This window comes from Struthio camelus, chromosome 3 (genome assembly GCF_040807025.1).
Source record: "Struthio camelus isolate bStrCam1 chromosome 3, bStrCam1.hap1, whole genome shotgun sequence".
Taxonomy (NCBI): domain Eukaryota; kingdom Metazoa; phylum Chordata; class Aves; order Struthioniformes; family Struthionidae; genus Struthio; species Struthio camelus.
In genome coordinates this window covers 23,259,289-23,279,995 of record NC_090944.1, presented here as the reverse complement: position 1 = coordinate 23,279,995, position 20,707 = coordinate 23,259,289, and the positions used below count along the sequence as shown (strand labels likewise).

Genomic DNA, 20,707 nt, shown 5'->3' with positions numbered 1-20,707 from the left:
AGGTTTGCATAAAACTGAACCAAATTTACTTTCCCTCAATATCCCTGGAAGTGAATATAAGGGAAAATTCATATGCTATCCTGAATGCAAATCAGATTTGAATACATATATATATGAAGGGCAGAAAAGTAGTTCTCTCTTTCCAGATCTATTGCCTCTTGGCCTGGAGAATATTGTACGTGAGGCCCAGGAATTCTCCTCTTGAACTACAGAAAGTAGTATAATGATTCCCTAAGAAGTTTAATGCAACCACATCACCTTCGACTTCAATTTATAATGGATTCCACATTGAAAGCCACTATTAGCAATAACTGCAGATCATTTGATTAATAGCATTTGCTGCCATTAGTCAAATATTTCAGTCTGTGAAAGAATCAGCCAAAGAAAAATGAAAAACCTAAAATTCTTATTTGGGAATACCTTAAAACACACAAAGCAGACTTGATTATACCAAGAATGCTGCAACTGCAACAACATTTCTTGTAATTTTTTTTTACAGATTTTCCTTCCATCGCTGGATGTTAACATCAACAAACTTTTCGAAGATGAAGCATTTGGTATGCTGACAGAACACTGCAGCTGCCGAAAAAAGAAAACCAAAATCACTGATCTTTGCATACAAATGTCTGCATTCCCAGTTCCTCATGGCTATATCTGGTTGGTTAGTGCTTTGTAAGTAGTGAGCTGTCAAAGGTTTTATTCTGTCTGGAATTAAGGCTGTAACATATAGCTGCTTGTTATAAAACTGAAGTATACTAAATTGCATCTTTCAACTCATTTTGACGTAGTGCTGTTTGCTGTATGGCAAAAAGTAATTTTAAGCTGTCAACTGCTCTTCAGTTCTAGGTCATTGGCTCAGATATGGCCTAATCAGTAAAGACTGATTGATGTTTAGTAGCCTGTGCAAAATAAGCTGGTAGTCACAGTGAAGTTTATTGGGAAAAAAATATCCACAAAATCCAATAGTACAAGTCAGCACAAACCTAGTGGTTTATTTCTACTTTCAAAAGGAAGAACAAACTAAATGGGGCTAAAGACAAGTGTGTTTATCAGATAAGGGCTCCCCAAATCAACACAATGCAAGATGGAAGCACTATTTCTTCTTGAGACAAGGGGATTGATTTGGATCCAAATTTTATTCCTGTTTCTGTCACTGATGAGGAACAGGTCATTTCAACATTGTTGTCCGTCTTACCCTATATTTTTGACTGATCTGGAGAACAAGTTCTTCAAGACTTTTTGATTTCTTCACATTACTGGGACCAGATACTGTCTAAGATTTAAATGTAAAACACCCGTGTAACACTAAAGATGAGAGATAATCTAGTATTGACATTTTACTTGGCAGGAAAAATAATCATATACTTCAATTTCTTGCTCAGAATCTTGTAATTTTCACACTTCCATTCCATAGACTTTAATTATAAATAAGCCGATATTAAATTTATTTTATTACTTTTTCTAACAGCACACACCATTAAAATCTTGGCATTTATCACTTACTGAAGTTGAATATGCAATGATACTTGCATAATTCTGAATATATTCTGGTACCTGGGAGGTATGATAAAGATTATTTTAGTTATAGTGTGGGGATATTTTAACCCTCAGGTTGTGTTTTCTTTAACTTGCTCCCTGGAGAAATTGGCTTTGTCCTTTGTTCTACATAAATGTGCTGTTTTGGCACAGTATGTCCTTTTTAGCACAGAATACCTTAGCTTTTCATGCATTCCAGACAATAATACAGTGGTTAGATCTTGAATAACCCCATTCAAGCTCCCAGTACAGTCACACTGAAGTACAATCCTCAATTCTTCCTCTCCACAAAAACATCCCAATAAAAATATTTTTTTCAATTTCTCTTTCTCAAATATATTAATTAAAAAAACCTCATCTGTGAGAAAGACTTGAATCATCAAATACCTTGATACCACAACAGAAATCGAATATTTTATTTCATCAATCCCAGACTTCCTAAGATTGTAGACAAAACTGAATTTTGCCATCATGATGGATAGCACATCTTATTTTGCTGTGAGCAGTGGCAAAATTCAGTTTTATAGAAATTAAAGAGTGCTATTTGAAGGGAAAAGGTAAGTAAGGTCTTGGGAAAGTTAGTGTGGTTTTGAAGGAAGATGTCAGAAGTCTCTGATTTGGAGTCCTTCTTCCTCAGGGATTCACCTGACCATTGCAAATCAGCCTGTGCAGACTGAAGTCTAGCAGGAACCAGGAGCTCCAGGTGAAAAAAAGAAAGCTTTATCAGGTAAGATGGTGGTATGGGACCTCCAATATCACATCTCTGAGATGCCTTGCATCTTTCTTATAGTGTGTGACCCTCTCTCTGAGACCATGGTCTCCTCCACTGCCCATGGGAAAGTACCTGCTTGCTCACCCACCTCTCATGATTCTCTCTTCTGCCTCCATCCCACCTGCAGGATGGGACTATATCTCCTTTGCTCTTTTCACTAATCAGCTTAAGCTCTTAAAGCTTACAGGTGGTTTGAGCTGGAGGCAAGCAGAGTAGAGCCAAGCAATGGCACTTTCCAGCCCTTGACTTTCAAAGGAGGAGGCAGTCAATGCCTAGAGGCACCCCAGTATTATAAATTTCAGTACAAGCAATTCCAGAATTTAGTTTATGACATTTAAAACACTCCTTGATATTAAGTTAAATAGAAACCTATCTATCTATATCATATTGCTTATCTGTTTTCTCTCCAAACATATTTCAGAAAGTAATCAGTATAAGGCATAGCACTAAGGAACCTTGCTCTGGGCAAAAGATAAATATTTCAGAAATAAATTGCTATTCGTCCTACAGTGTTGTTTGCTATAGTCTTGTTATAGTCTTATAAACCACCAGTCTCTCTTATAACTTAATTATATTCCATCTTCTATTCCATCTCGGACAGAAGTCTGTCCAAACTGTTGCCAGACTAGATTCATTTATTCTTGACGAGACTTTTCCTCCATGTGTTTTATTCCTCTTTTCTTTCCATCTAATTCAAGACATTTTACCATTCATGACCATTCAGCTTTTCCTTTTCAGCTTCATTTTCTGAGACTTTCAGTTTAGGCCCCTTAAAATCAGTACTGAAATTCCCCCGACTTCAGTAGGGTAGAGTGAATACTTCTATTTCTGTATCTTATTAGTCTCATTCCACTTCCTTTAAGAAAAGATAGATGAACTCCTGTTCATAGTTCCAGTGATTCATTGTAAAGTTGACCGGGACATTTCACTGGCAACAGGAGCTGCTGAACAGTGCCTCAGAGCCTTGATTCAGCATAACAATAAAGCACATGCTGAACTCACATTGTTCTGTTATCTTCCTTGAAATGGGAGAGCTTCTTCTGTGACTCACTAAAACTGTCTTTTTGGTACCACTGAAGATAATCTCTATTCAGCAAAACGGCAGGATCTGGTGGCATTTTAAGAAAATGCTTAAGTTCTGCTGGAGACATGGGTGTAACTGCTTTACTGAAAGAAGAGCAATGTAAAGCTGGTGTGCATGTTATGAGGCAAGAAGTGTATTTTGATAGGTACTTAAGTTGAAACGTACCCGGTAAAAAGATGTATCCTGCATGTAATCATTCTTTCTGCAGATAAACTAACTAACAAAATTCCTTCATGGTGACTGATGAGGATTAAAAAATAATCTATTAGAATAATCAGGAAAGTTAAGCTCTGAAGGAAATGTGGCAGAAAACTTGCAAGAGTGAAAAGAAAAAGTTCATCTGCCTGCAAGCAGAATGGATGCTGCAGGGAGAATAGCTTTAGGCAGTGTTATTCAGCCCTGTGGCAGTCAGTTACTATGACACACTGAAACAAAGGGAAATCTTCTGTCAAAGTACTTTTAATGACAAATTATGTTTTTTGCAAACTGAATTTCTCCATGAGATGGCATTTTTTTAGTGATTAAAACAGGATATGACAGCAATTAATGAGCTTGCTTTTAGCCATACGGTGTATTTCAAGTATCTCAAGCATCTAGGTGCCTCTAGGCGTTGTCCTTGCCACACTGGATGGCACTTCCCATGGGATCTCACTGCCTCCCCCCTCACTACATCACCATAGGACACGATGGGAAATGAAGTGCCCCTGGGAAGTCTGATTTAGAGAGCAGAATGATGCAGAAGCCCTTATGACATCTGTGGTCAGGCTGACTGATTTCTGCCTCAGACTTATTTGAATCATCACTGTAATGGCCACTCAGGTTACTACTGTCCTAGTGTATTAAACAATGCCAGGATCCAAGCACAAGCACTGAAATTTAATCATCTGTACTATGACTTTTTTAGCATAGTCCTTTCTACTGTTAAGTTATTAGCGTAGTATTTGATTTGCTTTTAGCAGTGGCCAACCAATAATTTTCTGAATTATTCCCACTCATGATCTGCGGGTTAACAAGGACCAAGCCCTATTCCTAATAGGCAGTTTGCATATAATACCTTATTTTGGAACTTAAGAATACAGACCTGGCCAGATTGTGCTGGTTGTCCTCAGGCCAGAGGATCACCCGTAATATCATTTAATTTGCTGGTGTAGATGTAGCCATGGTGTGCTGTGCCACAGCCTTGACTATCCAACAATATGCCTTTTCAAAGTAATCTGTTTTGAGTCTGCATCCTTGTTCAAAGGAGAGAGGAAGGAATGGCTGAGAGAGGTTGAGGGGGATTTATTTCTTTTAATGACAGCTTTGGGCCCTTGCATGTCAGCAGTGTGTGCTTTCTTTCTTGCTGTCTACATCACAATAGAATGCCTTTCAGGGATGGTACAGAAGCTCAGACAGGCTAAAAATATGCTCCTGAAGTGTTTCTGGGACATAAAACTGATGATGTCTGTACTCCAGGGGCCAGCTAAAATCCCTCTCTTACTAGAATCTGGTCCATAACTAAATGCTGAATAAAAGTGTCCTCAAATCATCTCGATATTTTGAAGTTGTTGCACATTGAATTCCTGCAGATCTGGGGCTGAAGAGATGCAGCTTCAAGAAAATCTAGCTGCCAGTAGAGCACCAAACTCAATGCACCACCCTGACAGACATGGACCCTGACCTGATTAAAATTCTCAGCTGATCTTATCTAATGTTATAGTAGCATGAAAGTGAGGGAAAAAAAATGGCAGTGGAGAGGAAGCCAGGAAAGGAAGCTTTTTCATGACTCTTCAGAGCGAAGGTTCTGGAAGCAATTTAAAGCTCCTGTGGTTCCACCCAAAGCTTGTTAACCGAAGATCCAGACATATAAGAAGTATCCCCCAAAATATGTAGCTGTCTTCTGCATCAGAGGTAAGGGCTTATCTGAGAGTTGAATTCTCCTGAGAACCAAGGGGCTGGTCAAGTGCAAGCTGCAATACGTGAGGGCAGAGTGGGCAGTTGTCTAGATTATAAGATTGTGAAGAGCAACAAAAAAACTCTGGCTTTGCTCCTGACTTTGCTTATACCCAAAGACTGGGAAGCCAGATTTATGGCTGCTGCTGTTGTGGAGGGTGGCTGAAGGCATATGGAAAGACAGCAGCAGGAGTATGTGGAGGTTGGGCTCTACCAGAAGCAGCAGCGCCTTTTTTCCCCTTGCTTTTCCAGTTTCTCCTCCCTCACAACAGTAGGGAACAGCGTACCCTGCTTTCAAGGTTGCTCCACTTGCTCTTTGCACCAGTTTTGTCCCTTCCTACTCCTTTATTCCGTCTTATGGTAAGATCGGTCCTGTTCCAGTCAGGCCTTGGCCTTTGCCCTTGGGTTTACAAAACTCAGTTCTGTTTCCAAAGCTGAAAATCCCTGATGTGAGTCTGCTTAAACAATCCTCTCCTTTGAGCCTTAGCAACACTTCCCTGAATCTGAGAAGAGTTGGTGTTTTTTCCTAGCTATATTCTACTGCAGTCATCCTAATTTGGTGTTGTGGGTTGAGCAAGGGGCCCTTTCAGTGGGCTTTCTTCAGTCATATTATTTTCCCCATCCTTAACTTATGTAAGTTCTGATCCTAAAAGGACAAACAATCACTAGTCTGATACAGATGTAGTTTAATCTGTTCATCTATTGAGAAGTCATCTCAGTCAAAAAGTGGAAGCATAGATTAGCAAGAACGAAGGGAATCTTAGCCCCAGAGTGGGAAGAACAAGGGCTTATGCTCTTGAGGATCAAAGATGCCTATATAAGCAGATATATATAAGACAAAAGCTCATGCGTTGAAACTGCTTTTCCTAAGTTTGTTCTACATTTTGTATTTTACTGATGCAATGACCTTGGTTAGGAGTATGATTTTTACTTAACTAGATATACTGGTAAAGTTAGCAGATGGATTCTGAAAGTAATTTGCATTGGCATAATTATTCCACTTCCTATACAGGAATAACAATGTAAGTGGCACAGCCGGCATTAACGCATCCACACATTTGGGAGGGAAGGAACAGAGCTGCTTTACCTATAGCAGTATCATTAAAATGATACACTTTCCCTGGATATTCAGAGCCTTTAGTTAGACTGTGCTGTGTTTAATCTCTAATTTTCAGCCTGACCTTCCTTTCTAAGGCATTTTTAATTGCACCTGCTCTCTTTTCCCACTCTGCGGGCAGTAAAATGGTTTAAATGTTCCATATCCGATAATTAGACCCTTTGATCCTTTGTGCCATAGAGCAAGGCTAACAGAAGATCTGCAAAGCATCTTTGCTGAGTGTGGAGCATGATGCCTAAGAAGAAAGAATGATATAAGAAAGGCTGTATTTTTAGGGGAAAGAAAAGCAAGAGGGCAAAACCATCACTCCATATGTGACTGATTTAAAACTGGCTTCCAATTCATATGAATTCAGAGAGCTACTAGTCAGTTAAAAAACAGAGTAGCACTTGGAATTACATCAAAGCCATTTGTGCCAGGGATTTAAAATTGGATTGTGCAACAGACAGCTGTAAAACAAGTGAGTGGGAACGAAGGACTGAGGAAAGAGAGAATAATATCTGTTTATAGTCTCTGTAACAAAAGAGCTTCAAACATCGCAGGGATTCTCAAATACACCTATCCAGTAAAATCTACCAGCATGAATATGGCTTTAAAAACAGTACGTGGTATACTAACATTGACTATCAGGACTGCTTTTCTAAGACAATTTCTACTCTGTTGTTCCTAGTTTCTGTCCCCCGAATTTCATCTGCATATGTTAAGAGGAGAGCCAACAGTCTATTAGGCTGTAGACGAATACCTGTTCCAGATCCCTGCAAGATCCTCGGGTCCCTTCTGCTAGCAGAAGACATTGCTCTCAGCTCCTTGTTCTCGCCTGTCTTTTGGAGGTTACTGCTCATGCATCACCCCAGTGACACCTGTCCCGTGCAGGCTCCCTGATCTATCTCAGTCAAAATGGCATTAGCCTGACTGGGCTTTTGCTAATTTGTCTTATAACTCTTATTTTTCTTACTACTACCGAAGTAGTGTCCCCTTCAGCAGCTCTGCTGTAAGACTGGAGGATAACCTTTGAGATAGGGGCATGATAAGCAGTTGGTGGTAGGCTGAAGATGGTAACTTATTCCACCGATACAGGTTTTTTTTTTTTTTTTTTTGCATAATCCCCATCTGTTTATATCTCTATTTGTTTCCTCTATTTGTTTGTTACCATTTACAGCCAGCACTTATGGTATGAGTTCTGTTCAATATTCTGGGAAAAATATGCAAGTATGTGGCAAGTCCAAGCCATGACAATGAATGATTACATGAAACAGGCCAGAATTCATCAGAATTTAGTTCATGCTTTTGTTATTGTGGCAATGGGAGGTTCCATTTTCCCATTAGTACTTATATCATATCTCTTTTAATTATTTAAGTGAGAGACTTGGCTCAGTGTGGGTGTAAGTCCAGGAGATATGTTCACATATGCCGCAGGAGAGATGTGGGTTAAGGTTTTCAATGCTGTTTTAGGGAGATGAACTTCTGGTTTCTTCAGTATACTATTCCTTTTCTGTGGAAATGGAAATATGTCTACAGTCCTTACGTACATTTGAAAATCTTGTTGCCTGAAGCCTTTTAAATTTGGTTCATCTACCTAGATGAAATCTAGCAGGGGTGTTTGGAAATTACTTTCGTGGCACACGATGCACATTCTTCTGTTTAAAAGCTCAAAAGAAAATATTTCCTTTGCATTTAGAAGGGGTCTTTTCAGAAAACCTCCTGGAGATAAGAAAAGAAAAAGCAGAAATCTGAAACATCAGGAAACACAGTTATATGAAACTTCAGAAAAGTACTCAAAGCATTTCACTACAATTTCAATCTTCAGTGTGCCTTTTCCTTTCCCTGTTGTTAATGGCAGTAGTAAAATTTTACAGTGACATACTTCTATATAGTAAATCTGCTTTGTTTCTCTTATGTTTTCATCTGTCTTTTGAATTTCCATGCTTACAGTCTGTTTATTTATGGAAACACAGGGTTGGGTGAACCACAGACGGTTTAGGTTTGGCTTTGGATTTAGGAATGATACCATGTGTATTTATATCCAAAACTTCTGTATTCAGAAAGAAAAAAAAAGTAATTCCTCTATCTCCTGAAAATCGACTTTAGTTTGGTTTGGAGCTCTTGACTTGCCTGTGGAAAGAATGTAGAGATTTTCAATATTAATCATTAGAATCTGTAAGGCTGCTCCGTTCACCACCATTTATTTAGCCTGAACAATAATCTTCTCAGAATATAGAGAGATAAGGCAAAACAATCAGAGTTGATTTGAGACAGAAATATTAAGAAATGTGGAATAAGAAATGCTATTTGCATTTACAACATTAAAATATTCTATAATTTAAGTGTTCAATTTGAGCTTCTTTACAGGGGCCTGAGTGGGTAACACAGTATTTCTAAGAAAAAGCCAGGATCCTTTATGCTGTGAGAAGCTGAGCGTTCAGAAAGAAAAAACAAAGACCAAAAATCAGAGGCATTGCAAGCTGCTTATCACTTGTAGGAGCTCGGCCCAATGTGGCTTTGCTAAGCATTTAGCTTTTTTCATAGGCTCCTTTTCAGAAACCAGTCCTGCTTTTTCCATAGTGATTTTCAGAAGTTATTCCTTTCTACCAAAATCACTAGCCTTTTTAAATTACCTTTTGATTTTTCTTATTTGAAATCATGACTAAGAAAAATATACTGTTCTCTGCAGGACTGCAGTAATACTCTCATTTAGTTGCGTAGGTTGGAGAATGAAAAAACTTTCTTCTGTGGCTATTTGTTACTAATCGGTTTCTACGATCCAAGAAAAAAACCCATAGTTGTTATATTCAAAAGGCTGTGTTCCAAGTGCGGACCCTTCAAATTCATGTGGTCCAGGCATGTCACATTCAGGCAGATCTGGAGGGAGTCGGGGATATCTGACCCGTTATCACACAAGATGCAGGTGGCGTGGAAGGGGGCAGGACTGGGAGACAGGCCCTGAAAAAGTCACTCACTTTCTGGCAATAATGACCGGCTAGATCGCTAGCTGAGCTCTAGTGTGACACCTGAGGTGGAAATGAACTAACTGGGACTCAAACCGGAGTACAGGAACACATCGTTCCGGGTCTAACAGATGAGTAACGGCAGTAAGTAGGCTAGGCTGCTGCTTTCCAGAGGGAAAACACAGGGAAACAAGAAACTACCGGTAAGATTTTTCTTCTGCAGATGGCAGAAACAGAGTAACTAAAGCTTGGTGTTCTGTAATTTATGCTGTCTCTATGCCTTTCAGACACTTTACACAGATGTTTATGGTTTAAGAATAAGAGCAACCAAAGGATCTATCTCCAAAGAATGTGTCTGAACCAGTCAGTTAGCTGCCAAAATCCACTTTGCAGTGGTAGGGAAAAGAGTTTGGCCAATTATAAAGCCACTATCAATGAGCATGAGAGGCACAGCTAATTTTTACATTGGTTTTCCATTTCCTTTCTGCATAGAACTCAAATAAAGCACAAGTTGCATAAAATACCTGGCTTATTTCATCACAAAAACCAAGAGAATCTCTATATACAGAGATTTTGATCCTATTAGTGGATCTTACCTTATATATTAAATATATTTTACCTTTTACTAGGCACATGGTTGCAGATATCATCTCCTGGAAACATACGCCTATCCAGGTAAGAAACCCTTGCTATGCACTGGTGATAGAGAGAGAGGAAGTTCCTTCCAGCACTCAGCGCACACAATTTTCATCGCTACGATATTTCCCATCTAAGATTTCCAGAGTCGTTTAGACGCTTGTGACAGCAAATCTCATAAAATATCTTGTGTTGAGCAATGTTCCAACATGGGAACGGTCAACGATGTCTGCAACTGGAGAGTGGGAAGTAAATAAATGCGTAAATATATGAGAGATGCTCACATAGCCTATGCAATTTCTTGCATAGGTCTAGGCTGAAATTCCTAATCTTGAGAGGCTGAAAAGTTAGTTGCCTAAATTGGATTTCATGTAAAAGTTTGTTATCTGCTTAACTGAGCAATGATGAACAGAACACTAAATACTGAAGCTGTTTACATAGAAAGAGTGATGTTCTCAGAGAGCTACTGGAAAGCACATACGCCCTCAGGTTTCCATTATTACCCACATCTTCTGCAACTTTTGTGCAAACTTTGTGTGTCTGACCTCTTTATCAAATCCTGTATTTTAAAGCTACCACCTAAAGGAAGAGATGCATTTACTTAGGTACTAATTTGTCTAGAGTTCCCTGGCTTTAGAAAAAGAAGTCATTCATGCACATTTTAATTGAACCAGACTGGTAGGAAGGTGAACAGCAAAGGGGGAAATGGGAAGAAGGAACTAGAAATCTCTTTCCCATGTCTTCTCCAGCTCTCCTCTAAGCCAAGCAGCAACATACCCAAGGCAGACCAAAGACCAAATCCCTTGCAATGGGTGAACCTTATTGTTCTTTGTGTTAGGCAGCAAAGCTAAGCGGCCAGCCTTAAGCATCTAATAAATTGTAATCCATTAAACAGGGAGGAAAACTGATCCTATTCATTGGAGTGTCTTGGGATGCTGTCCAGCACTCCATTTTGGGTGTCAAGGAGAGGCATCACCCACTACACCTCACTATGCTTACAGGCAGAAAGGAGCCCTTCCAGAAGAATTGTGCTAGAGGTTGCAAAGGAGGACTAGGTGTTACTTAAAGCATTGAAAGCCCAAATCTTTTCATAAAATAAGTGGCATCTTAATGTACACCAGTCCCAGAGCGTACAAGGAGCTCCTTGGATTGACTAATGAAAGAAGATTAACTTTGTTGAGATCTCCTGCAACAGCCCTTCTGCAGAGGCGGCCTTTCTCATATGTGTGGAGGACCACATGGGCTAGTAACTCATATGCGCAGTTGCAAGTACGGGGTTCTCGAGCTAGCCCTCGTGAAAATATGTGAAGGGCTAGAATTTACCATCTCTTCTCTCTCTCTGTGGCAATTCACCCTTTGGGTCTTCCCACTGAAATCAATGGAACAACTTTAAAGTTAAATGTGAGTAAAAATCTGACCCCAAATGACTTGCCAAGATCACACAGGGAGTCCATGGCACCCAGCCCAGGTTTGTCAGAGGATAACCCGGTAAACTGACAGAGCAGTGAAGGGCTTGCAAGATGACAAGGCGCAGAGAAAGACTACAAAGGGATGCATTGTTACAATATATCAGACTCATAAATCTGCAAACACGCACCATTTTTAGAAAAGCTGGCTGTGTCAGTTAAACTAGCCCTTGGGCAGGTCTATGTTTCAAGGCCAGCACTTGTGTGCTTGGTAACATGAGCTGACACCGACTTTGGTAGCACTGCAGGGATACCATTTGGGTAAGAATGCATGATTCATGAATGGTTTCTCTAATCGAACATGCACATGCTTGCCTCTCTCTAACATCAGCCAGAACTAGCTCCTCTCTCTTTTTAAAATAAACACTTTTATTCTGACCAGCACAAGGAAATTTCCATTCCCTCTCTGTGTTTCAAGAGCTCTTTCATCTCACTGAAAAGGCAAATGGTGAGCAGCAAAACCAAGAGCTTTCACAGCTCAGACCATTTTCAGGGGAGAGGAATGAATAGTGCAAATCCTGGAACTTCATTTGTACCACGAATAGAATCGGAAATTGAACAAACTGCTATATTTTTATGGGGATGCTATTTGTGAAAATACCTTGAATTCCTCCTTGCTTTGCTGCTGTATACACTTGCAGGTAGAAAAGAATCAAGGTAGAATGGGGCTTGCTTTGCAGGCCCCATTCTGTGAGGGCACAAATAATGATGAAAGGCTCAAGGCTCTGAAGAGTATGTCCGCATAGTCTTGAGTCTAAATTTCCTGTGGATGCATAGTGACCTGCCACAAAATGTGAAAGGTCTCTGACCTGTCCAGAGTGTGAACTGGGAAAGTGTGAAAATGATTGGGCATAGCTAGAAAAAACAAAGTTTACAACTCAGTGCTCATAAAAGCCTGATACACAATGGCAATCCCAGTTAGAGTTATGTTAAAATCAGCAATTCCATTTTATGAAGGAATTAATGAGTGGAATGATGATATTTCCAACTTAAGTGACCCTAGGTTTTTTTAGGATAATCTTTCTGATAGGCTGACCCAGAGTCATGAGGCATGGGGCTGCTGGCTTTGAGGCAGGCTTCTTGCTAAGATGAACCAGATCCATAAATGCTGGTAGCCTGAGACCTCAGGCTACTGAAGAGCAGCGAATGTGCAAGCCAGGCTCTTGGCCTCTTGTTAATTAGAAATGTGGAACCTACAAGGGCTCTTCAAGGTTAATCAGAAGTGAGGCTGTGGAGGACCTGAGCCAGGATTGCCACTATTTCCATTATCTACCAGCCCCTCAGGTGGGCTGCTGGGGAATGAGGTGAGCTGGACAGAAACTGCTCAGGTTTGAAGCCTGCCTGGCAGGCCGGCTCCATGAGGTATTGAAGTGCCTCCACAAAACATTTAAATTTCCATGAAATGACATTCCCTGGCATAAAAATATTCCACTGGAGAATTTCTGACCAGCTCTCATCATATAGCCTTCTTCAAACGCTTTTGAGCTGATATAATTTATATGTCTCTCAGTTTTCAAGGCTAGTTCTAAAGTCACAATCTAATTATAACACTTTTGTAAATTAGGAGTAATTTCCATGAAGTCAATAGGATTACATTAATGGGAGCCTGTTACGGTAACACTTAAACTCTATGATTTCATAGCTGCTGTAGATGAAGACCTCAGAGTGAATTTCAGTGGGACTGCATTTCATTTTGTAAAAAACAAAGAGGCCTATAAGGATATGTGAGTGCCAATGAGTGGTCAAATTCCCACTGAAACCTACAGGCTGCAACATCTTTCCAAGTAATATATGGTGACATAGCCAGGTACTGATGAAAATCTATTGTATAAATAAAGCTGAGTATTCTGCTCAGAAACTTTGGAAGGCTTACTTCTAACACATTATCAAAGCTAAATGGCATCAGGAATAAGAGGCTTAAAGGACGTTGTGATAATTAAAAATGAAGAAATGACTTATTACTGCAAACTGAAAATATGTTAATTACAGTTTGTAGCTATTCGGCAAATTACTGGATTTGATAGTAATGAATGCAAATAATTATAATTATTTATAGATGGACAGAAGCCTAATCATTAAACATGTCATAGATATCGGACACTGAGGAGTAATTTAACTGAATCCATCCTACTTTATACTTACTCTTCATTATATTTATTAGTTATTAGAATAGTGCTTAAAATTATTTATGAAAGCATTTTACTAATATAATTAGGATTAATATTGAAAGTCACAATAATTGTTCAAGCCAAGTTCGAAGAAGAGCGCTACACTACTGTGTGTGCAGGACTGAGCTCAAAAGCAACCTCAGCCACTGCTCTGCCAGTTTAAAGCATGACAATTAACACTTTAGGCATAACAGGTTTTATTTTGTGTTTGTTTGTTTCTTTGACTGCCAAAATGGAGGTGAAGACAGGCAATTCAGGTTGGAGGATGCAAATGTAAACCTGTTCCGCGTTCTCACCTAAACCCCCTCAAGATATTGCATTTCCTTTACCACAAAACTTTATCTTAGTAGAAACAAAATGTTTTGTTCGCTGTAAGAAATGCAGAGGAAATGAAGGATACACTTGTAAAGCTGCAGAAAGCTGCCACTGCTTTCCCCCGGCCTTCATGTCTAGTGCTTTGGAGCTGGGGTGGGAGAGAGCATCCTCCCCGATGCCTGCCCGGGCTCAGGGCCGCAGCGCCAGCCGTGAGACTGCAGGCAATGCTCGGGTGTAGCAGTGTGGAGGGTAGGGCTGCGCTGAATTTTGCTGATAGCCACTCTTCTGCTCAGTAGGAAAAAAGACTTGCTGGAGCAGGACGGAGGGAGTTGTTCCTCAGAGTACTGCCAGGTTGCTGGTTGTATAAATCATCCTAGAGGCGCGTGTGCTGATACACGTCTGCCTGATTTGGGGGAGGGAGCTGGACTCAAGTCACTGACATAGTGATGAGGCAACAGCATCCTCTGCTTGAACGTATGCAGAGCTACTTGGCATCCTTCAGCTCTGAGAAAGAGAAAATTGGGTCTACTTTAATGATGAGGCCACTTATCAGGCAGGTGGATAATCTGGAAAGCTGCTCCTGTGCTCATAAAAGCTTAACAATGATATAACGTAAATCAACCTCAACAGAAAATACTGAATGTATCCCCCCCCCGGCCTTGCTCACACCCTGGGGTCAGGGACACATGGCGACCCTAGTCGACTTCCACTGCCATCTGGTTATCAGGCAGTGGGGACATTGACTTGACTGTTAGCAGTTAAGTAACTCTAGCCTGGTGAAAAAATTTGCAGCTGGACCTTTCAATCTTTATTGAACCCAGATCTAAAATAATTTTGAGATAACCTGAACTGTGTTTTTAGTGAAGGCACTATTTGTCAAAGTTAAATGCGGTGCCCAGATGCAGTTGGTATTTTAACATCGGTGCGCTTTTAAGCAAAATGATCATTGGTTTAACAACACAAAATATGTCAATTTCTGCAGACACAGCATTAGAGGGAAATGTCTTCCTGCTATTTTAAACAAGTTATTTCTATCTTTTCTTTTAATTTTTATATGTATTTTATTTATTTGTGAATTACACTTAAGGGTTTTTTAGCATTTACAAACTTTTACCCTGTCTACACTGGAAGACAATTTTGCTTGTTTGTAAAAATCTTGCTGAAGTTAACAGTAGTCCACCTGTATGGTATTTGCAAAATCAGCATCTTTAGTTGCATTTTGTTTTACTTGATCATAAACAGCTTTGCTTTTTGGAATAGGGCTTTCTTTTTTAATAGATTATATTTTTGATGTGGCTGGTCTGTTCTTTATCTAGTTTCTTTGTTTTTTTCCCATATGAAGTATATTTATTTTAAAACTGAAATTTAACTACCACAGTGAATTTGACTTAGAACAAATAGATGAAGTGAGATGATAAAACATTATCACAAAAGAAATTCAACCACATTCTTTCCCTTTAACACTTAATTCCTGTTTTCATTGCAGTCTTACAAGTTCAAATGGTTTGGGTAGTAAAGGCAGTGTGATAAAACCAGCTGAGTCCCTAAGAAAAGCAAGTAAAATTATTGACTCTGATCCTTGGGCAAATCTCCTGATGTTACCTCTACCTAGAGAGGGGCGGAGACCTCTCTATGTGCATCGTTCACATTCAATATTGTTAAATACGAGCTCTAGGTCCTCCAGAGTCGTGTTAGCTGTGCTCTAATCACTGCCGTGTGCAAGCGCTTGGTCTTTTTACGTAGACATATCCTGCCATTGGTCCTCATCTTTTGTAGGATGGACTATATCTCCTGATGCTTACTGTTTGATTTTGTCTTATACAGTGTGGGGATGATTTCTGGTATATCATACTTTTAGACACATAACTTCAGCTTCAGCTGAGGTGAGTCACCTACCAGTAACTTAAAATCTCCCCTTTAGCAAGCTGCTTAATGCAAAGCTTGATGCCGTCTTTGTGAACATACAATTGGTGGCAGATGGAGGTGTGGATCTCAGCCTCTGGGCCTTATCCTACTAGTATCAACTAGTAAGTACTAGTGATAACACCCAGCTTTGCAAGCCAGCAGTTGCAGCAGAGCTCTGCTTGGCCGTGCATGCAGTAGCACAGGGAAAGGGGCCAGTGGCGTGAGGTAACTGCAGGTCACCTCATCCTCCCCAGCCAGATATGCTTTGGGCCACCATATTGCTTCTCTATTTTGTACTGATAGCATGTAAAATAACCAAGCCTTTTGCACAGACACATTTAAGGACTAGACCTGTGCACTACGCATTTTTCTAGGGAAAAACTTCCCAAGAAGAGAGGCAAATAAATATTGATTCTAACAATACTTTCCACTTCAGTTACTACTGGGCTGGCCTAGACATTTTTTCCCCTTTTCCTATTTAACTTGGGTGTCACTGATGAGTATTTACACTGAGACTCATATTGTCAGTGTGGTTTACATTCAGACATCAGCACTTCAAAGAAAAATGAACCTATTTTCACTTCCCATTTACATCGTGGAAAGAGCAACGTACCCCAGGGGGGATTTTGTGCTTCTCACCATGTGTACAATTTTTTTTTTCTTTTTGGAAAAACCACCACACAACAGAGGATGTGGAAATGGTTCTGTAAAAAGAAACCAACAAAATAAGCAGTTCCTTCTACTTTATTACTGTAATTATAGACTATGTATGGCCTTCCCACATTTAAAGAGTATTTTTCATCTTAGACCTTGAATCACATTTTAAACTGGAAATAGGAATTGGTATAAAATATGAAGCTGTTTTTTTGCAAGTCTAATGTTATTTTTCAGTCAGTATTCTTAGCAGCAATGCATCTGAAGAGGCTGATCTCAACCCACAGCTTTAAAAAATTCCAAGTGAAACGCCTGGAATCAGAATCTTTTATGTATTCCACATGTTACGTTGGATATTAATGATTAAAAATGTCCTGGGCTGGAGATTCTGAATACATCTGATATCCACAGATAGCATCAGATTCAGGATGCTTATATTAGGTCTGTGAGCGAACCAAGAATACATTTTATCTGCAGGACACCTTTCCACCAAGGATTGCCAGGGCCTGTTATAAAATATACCTGAGATGCTCATAACACATATTCTAAAAGAAGTCTAGTGCCAGATATTTAAGTAAGAAGAATATTTCTTTAAGTCTGGGTTTAAGATCAGGGAAGAAAGAGCAGAATGTCGCAGATGAGAGGCCAGGGCATTCCAGAGAGCAGCAAAAAAAGGCAACACGTGCTGTGCCTCAGCCCCTCCAGCATGCCCTCCTCCCTGGCTGGGGATTCACACTCCCAGAGAGATTTGTGGGCCCTGATCCATGGAGCTCAGAGACGAAGAACAAGGGTTTGACAGTAAAATAGCTGGTCAACTATTTGTGATTGCTTCCTTACACTTATTTTTATCTGCTAAGTAGATAGACTGTACAGTGTTAACACAAGTAAAGTAAATATTGATTCCAGCTACTGAAATATTTATCAGAACTTCCTATTGTAGAGTTTTTCCACCCCACATTATTTATTTTCTAATTATTCCATCCTCATATTGACATTTTTGAGATATACCCTGATGAACGCCTTTGAAAATTAACATTTCTTCTCTGTCCACAAGGCACTGAGATTTCTTTTTTTGTCTAGTTTCATAAGCTTGAAATGCATTCTTTCTGGCATAAAATCGAAAATATCCAAACAGGATATCACATCTCATAAAGAAACTATGCATATTACACAAGGTTTCAAATGTAGAAATAGATACTTACAAAACCTGTGTCTCAAAACGTAACAGAAGTGTTTCAAAACAGTAGCAGCTGCAGGCACCCAGTTTGTTTTTCTACAACTGCATCCAGCGGCAGATTTTTTACAGAACTGGCTATAGTGTGCGCAAAAAAATGGGTGCACAAGTCCATAGGTATAACACGCTCCTACTTAGAAATTACTGGTAAATGCTAAAAAGCAACACGCGCTGGTGTTTAATTTGAAAGATCAGACCTTCACACAACCTTCAGGTGCTACAGTGGTAATTTTTGTACACGCCCAGTTCACTCAAGCAAAATCTGTCATAGTACTGGGAGTCACCAGATGGTGCTGTTAAAGATATCACACAAGTGCTGCTCAAAGGAATACGTAGCCAGTCATGCCTTGGAAGAAATACTGTGCTAGTAATGCTGTAGTTTTTTTTGACAGTTTTCCTTGCCCGACAGTTAACCTCGTTCCTGATTTCTGCCTGCCTGTAATCCATATTCCAGGTTAAAACTTCTAATCCTGAGACCCATCCGTTCATGGCAGCAGCAATAACGTGCTGTCTCTGCGCTGCCAGAATGCACCACAGAAGTGTTTAGAGAGCAGGACTCGTTGGCTGCCCAAGCGTTGGTGGGGGCAGCACAGCAAGGGCACTGGCTGGCGGCTCCGGGTGCGGAGGGACCATTTCAGGAAGGGAGCTGACTTGGTGCTCGCTCTGTTGTGTTTGACCTCCCTGCTGGCACCACAAACAAAGGGGTTCAGTTAGTTCCAGTAACTGTGGTGGTAGTTTTTGTGATGTGAAACTGCCCTAAGACCACAAGACCATTTTACATCGACCACCGTACTGCCTCCGGTGGTAAGGACTTTTAGACCATATGACTGGGTCATGTTTAAACCACTATATAAACCTATAGTAGAAATGCTCCACATTTTATCACTGATTCTCTGAGCTATCCATTCCTTTAACCACTTACGAAAAAGTTATAAAAGGCAGTTCACAGTTTATTCCTGCTGCTTATATCAACCTCTGAACTTTCATGTTTCTGCACTGAGAAAAATGGTGCACTGTTTCTTCTTATAAACAAATTGTTCCCATGTTCTGTGGGAATGTTTATATCTAAGAATGCTCTGTGTGCAGGTGGTGGCCTGCATGAGTAAAATACTTACTACTGCTCTAAAACTGACCCTTCACGTGTTAGCTACACGCAGCTTCAAAGTAGGAGCTGTGTTTCTTCAGCTGAGTGATGTTTCTAGCGGTCCAAAGAGTGAATCCTCAGCATGTGAAACCAAGTCAGGTCTCCATTGGTCTGCTCCAACACTGGCAACCTTAAAAACTCAGAGGTGACATTTACATTGTGTTCTGACTTGGCCTATTTATAGTAGGTATGGTCTGAACTCTTAGGGTCTTATAGTTAAGATACCATACACTTTGACTTTATGTGGTGCTCTTATTTAAGAAATTCAAAGGATTTAATAAAAATAACAAAAAATTGAAGAATTATAATATCTTATGAAATAAAGTTTTATTGTAGTCTTCAGTTTACCAGTGGCTGAACTAAGGACATGCCATGTTAAGGATTATGAAGAGATATGAAAAAACCAATAACCTGAACAGTCTTGATGTTCAAGTCATGATGTTCATGTTTTCTCTAACCAGTACCAATTTGCTGGAATTAGACTCCATGTAGAAGACTGACTGCTGCAGGAAAGCAATTTTTTCTTAGTGGAAAGCAAACTATTAAGCTTTTTCTTTATCCTGATTATTGTAAGAATAGATTTTATGTCTTTGTTAATGATTTTTCCTAACTGTCCGCAAATGATTAGGTGCAAACAGGGGTGTGGAACACCTAGAACCAAGAATATCTTTTGTATTCCTAGAATAGGAATGCCCTGCATGTGTCAGAGGAGAATGAGTCACGTCTCAGTTCAATATCCTACAACATTCAAATGAACTTCCAAGATCAGGTGCCATACCCGCAAACAAGACCAATATATCCCAATAAAATTGAATTGGAGAGTCTGTGTCATAGGGAGGAATTTCAAGTTCAATTTCAAGTTCAATTGTTGATGGTGGGCAGAGTAGCTGGTTGGTCATGCTCACTCCAGAATACGGGTACCGTCCTTTAGATGAACTATATCCATAGTGGATTCATAGTGGTTCATTTGCAAAAAAAGTAGCATCTATTCCTGAATAAGAGCAGTCATATAGGAAATTAACTATGAATAGTTCAGGAAGAGTTATTTTGCAAAAACTGCCCCTGTAGGTAACATATAATAGTCATTTTTCTTTAGAAAATTGACAAAATTTTCCTGGGTTTTTGTTTTTAACTCAGATAGATAGATAGAGGTATGTAGAATATCCATTTAAAAATACTTAATGCTGCACAGATTCATTGGCTCAATGAATGTTAATGGAAGTAAGGATTCATCCATGATTAATTTATGGGTTTTTTTTTGCCCATTATTAGTACAACTATAGTTTAGAATTGCTATTTATCTGAATTATACTAACAGCTAGGGGTTGCTCTGAAGATCTGAGCACTGTTACGCTCTCCGCTGTATCAGATGTAATTACAAGCAAGAGTAATTGCCCCAAAGAATCACAATTTTAGTATAAAATAATATACTGTGTGTGAGTTAAACAAAGAGGGAGAAGATAAAGGAGTGGTAAAACAAGCATGATTAGTATAATAAGTTGCAGCTTTTACATCCTAGCTGCCTAGCCTTTGTGGAGTATATAGTAAGCCTTACAGTAGAAGTGAATTAGTAATTAAAAGAAGATGATTTAGTGAGTCATGGTTGTTAAAAGGAAGGAAAGGTAAAGGAGATCTAGACACAGTGGAAGTGTAGATTGGATGCTTGGTAGAGCCAGGAGGAACAGTGGCAGCTTAATACAAAACAATTTAGTGCTTATTAAACTGTTGTTCTTTAATAAACAAAGATGGTCATATAAAGCTGGATTTTTAAGGACAAGTTCCTAGAAGAAGAGGTTCAT

General features: G+C 39.6%; 1 long non-coding RNA gene across 2 annotated transcripts in view; it reads right to left on the bottom strand.

Moving 5' to 3' along the window:
- Positions 1-426: 426 nt before the first annotated feature.
- Positions 427-20,707, bottom strand: part of LOC138066550 (uncharacterized) — a 123,644-nt gene continuing 103,363 nt past the window's right edge. For both annotated transcript variants that reach the window (XR_011139862.1, XR_011139863.1), the window contains one exon: positions 427-579. This is a non-coding gene — a long non-coding RNA (uncharacterized lncRNA). The remainder of the gene's footprint in view (positions 580-20,707) is intronic.